Below are 3,977 nucleotides of genomic sequence, written 5' to 3'. Positions count from 1 at the left end.
CGCTGCGCAAGAGCGAGCGAGACAGCGAGAGTGGTGGGGCTGATTCTCGTGTTGCCGGGGAGCCAAATGTGCATCACAGGTTCCAACCATGTTATCGTAACGGTGAAGAAGTACTGCTCACGTGCTTTATTCACAAAAACACTACAGATGATTTTTTTCACACTACAGCGAAATCATTGAATCCTCGTCTGTATCTGCCATTGCGTAATGCGCTATCTTTGTCTATTACCACAAAACCGTATTTGCGTTGCCAACATAAATGACACAGTGTGCAAAAATTCTCATACGATATATCAGTATTTACGTGATCGTTATAAATGTGTTTCAAGTTAGTACCATCCTGTTTGAATAGTATTAAAAAATTTGCATTATCGCGTATCAGATGTTTCGGTATTTTTGCATACGTCTGACAGAGATAAAAACAATCGATGTTCGTATGTCGACCGATAGAAAAATATTCTCTAATAGTATTCTGATTATCACAGGCCACATCATCGAATACAAATATTGAATTGGGAAGTGCCTCCTTCGGTGGTATGACGTCACGATTGTTGGAAAATGCGTAGTAGCCGATACCATTTATCGATTCGAGCAGTTCTTCCAAATATCGATATTTCGGGTGAAAGAGAGATTTCGAATACATGTACACGTTTTTGAAACGTATACCGTGTGGACTTTCTATCAAACTTATCAAAGCGTTCGTCCCACTGTTGGACGATCCACAGATGATGCAACGAATTGTATTCGGTAGTAGAGGGCCGTGTCTACGAATCTCTCCATCGGACATGAGTCGCGTATTGCAGTCGAGATTCGACACTCCTATCGTCCGTGATTGTCGTACGAATCGCATTTACTCGTGTAACACGCGTGCGCGATGTAGCGCGAGTGAGTTTTTCAACACTATTTATATCCCTGAGCAAGCGCACTCGATTCACACAGTTTACTGTAAAAAGCGGATCGTTGTTGTTATCGCAAAAAATGTTTTTCTTACTGACGAATAAGCGTGAGATTCTCGATTTTACCACCGAGCAATTGCAGTACATACCGAAGATTCTTCTTCTACAGGAATTTGAGAATTATGTGGAGCTACTGTGGGGTCGATTACCCAACCATTTAAAAACGGATCCTGAAGTGCAAACGCTTTCGTCTGTGTATAGAGCATTACAATCGTCCGTGGCAACGAACACACATAGACGGTCCACCACCATTTATCAAAGATTGCGACATATGTCGCCGTCGTATGAGATAAGATAGCGTGGAGAGGAATGATTTCTGGTGCGGGTTTACTCAACAGACAATAAACGCGATTCCGTTTGAGGTACATATATCTGGTTATCAATTTTGTAGACCCGGTACACGTCTCGTGAAAAGACTAGCTCGTGGAAATCGAGGTATAAATCGATTAGACGCGGCGTGTCGCGAACATGATATCGCCTATTCGCGAAGTAACCATCTCGCCGATCGTCATATTATCGATCGAGTTCTCGCCGAAAGAGCACGCGAACGTATAACAGCGAGTGATTCGACGTTTGGTGAGAAAGTTGCCGCAACCGCTGTATGGGCGCCATAAAAGCGAAAACGAAATTAGGAATGGGTATGAAAAGAAGAAAAAGAACGAAAAGGAAGAGACTACTTCCGGTAACGAAACGTGGAGGTGTCATACCGATGTTAGGTGCGCTCGGATCTTTGATTGGTGGAGCGGCGAGCGTAGCGAGAGCTGTGAGCGATCGCAAGGCCGCTCGACGTCAGTCGGAGGGTCGTGGACTGTATCGAGCGCCCTACGAACGCGGTGATAGCGTGAGGAAGAGAAAAAAGGCAAAAAAAACATCGTGGAAGAAAACGTTAGAGACTCTTAAAATACCGCTCTCCGGTATCACAACGAACGAATAGTTGAGCCGCGCGGCGTATCGTTTGCGTTTACTATTCTTCAGAGGTGTGTTTATGCGTGACGCGTTGCCGATGAAACCGCATCGAAACGAAAGCGGTATCGTGAATCTCGATAATTCAGAACATGCTGGCACACACTGGGTTGTTTACGCAAAGGAAGGAAATAACGCCGTTTACTTCGATGGTTTTGGCAATCTTAGACCGTCAAGGGAACTCGAACGCTATCTCGGAAACAACGTAACGTATAATCATCGCTCTTATCAAACGTTCGATCAGAGTATTTGCGGTCAATAGTGTCTACGATTTCTTCGAGAAATAGAGGAGGAAAAAATATATCTAATAATAAGTAGTGTGAGTCATCTCAGTTGAGCGTTCACCTTCAATCGCATTATGTCGTTGACTCTCGCGTTGACTGGAACAACCAGTATCCTCACGGCGAATTACTTCCCTGCGTTGGATTTAAGTAATGGGGAATACGAATTGGGTCTTACGAATTTTGAAACGTACAATGCAATACCGAACGTTACTTCCACGAATAATAAATTCTACTTCGATTTCGACGATAAAATAATCATGATTCCCGAAGGATCGTACGAATTGAGTGCTATAAACAGGTATCTGAGTGCTGTTATTCGTCACGTACAACGACGAACGCTTAACGATAAAGGTAATAATGACGATGAGTACATATTCGACGACGACGACGGCAAGGATAGTGCTCATAAAGAAGAAATACTGATTCTTCGAGCCAATGAGAACACTGTGAGAAGCGAGATCAAATGTGCGTACCGAATAAATTTTACGACACCAAATAACATCGGTTCGCTATTAGGTTATTCAAAATCGCGCGTATTACAACCGAACAAGTGGTACGCGTCTGACAAACCTGTGAATATTATGAATGTAACTATACTTCGTATAGAATGCAACATTACCGCGACTGCGTACAATAATAATAAATCAGCGCATACGATACACGAATTCGCGGTGAAGGTTCTACCTGGATATAAATTATCCGATACTCCCACACATGTCATTTATCTCCCAGTCGTCGCGAGAAACGTTACCGTTATAACGATACGTATAGTGGATCGAAACGGACAATTGATAAACCTTCGAGGAGAAAAGATATCGATTCGACTTCATATACAACGCAGACGATAAAAAATATGCTCAGATGCTCGTTCTAAACGAGTCGCACGATTGTAAAATACGTCCACCATACAGCAGACGTCGCAATTATCATCGCTCACCGAACGATACGTTGGAAGAAAACGGAGAGGAACGGAGGACAGATTGAACGCTGCGAACGTGTTCATTTCTACGGTCTTTGGGATTCGTCGTGAACAATGAGTCGCGATATTCTAAACATAGGGGGTGAGCCCATCTTCGACGATCGTATCGTTAAGATCGAGACTCACACTTACAACCTATACGCTAACACCAGATTCGGATACAGTGATGAAATACGAATACCTATACAACATCAGGATCTGTACACGTTACCGTGTGAGAGTTTTCTCTACGTCGAGGGAAAATTTTCAACGACAAAACGAGATGGAAACACATCCGAGGAACAACCTCCAAAATTGTTCATGTTCGATGAGATTCGGTACGAGTTAGACGGTGTGGAAATCGATAGATCTAGAAACGTTGGTATTACCAGTACGATAAAAAATTTCATATCGTTAACCACTAGCAAGAGTATAACGTTAGAAAATGCAGGATGGGACGGCACGATGCAGTTATTTCGCGCACCGCTTTCCGAGAATTTCAACTTTTGCGTATCACTCAACACACTCCTGGGATTTTGCGAGGATTACAAACGCATAGTGATAAACGCGCGACACGAACTTATCCTGATACGTGCGCGTATCGATAACAATTGTATTGTGGCGCATGAATCGGCGGAACCTAAAATCACACTATTAAAGACACAATGGAGAATGCTACATGTAGTGCTGAACGATGTCAATAAATTATCACTTTTGCGAACGTTGGAAGGTGGACGATATCTCAGCGTGTTTCCGGTCGTGGGATCTGTACGAATTTCCTCAGCTGCAAAGCACAACGAAGCATTCGTGAGCTGT

The sequence above is a fragment of the Trachymyrmex cornetzi genome, unplaced genomic scaffold (genome assembly GCF_001594075.2).
Source record: "Trachymyrmex cornetzi isolate Tcor2-1 unplaced genomic scaffold, Tcor1.1 scaffold588, whole genome shotgun sequence".
Taxonomy (NCBI): Eukaryota; Metazoa; Arthropoda; class Insecta; order Hymenoptera; family Formicidae; genus Trachymyrmex; species Trachymyrmex cornetzi.
Note: the sequence above shows the minus strand (reverse complement) of the source record.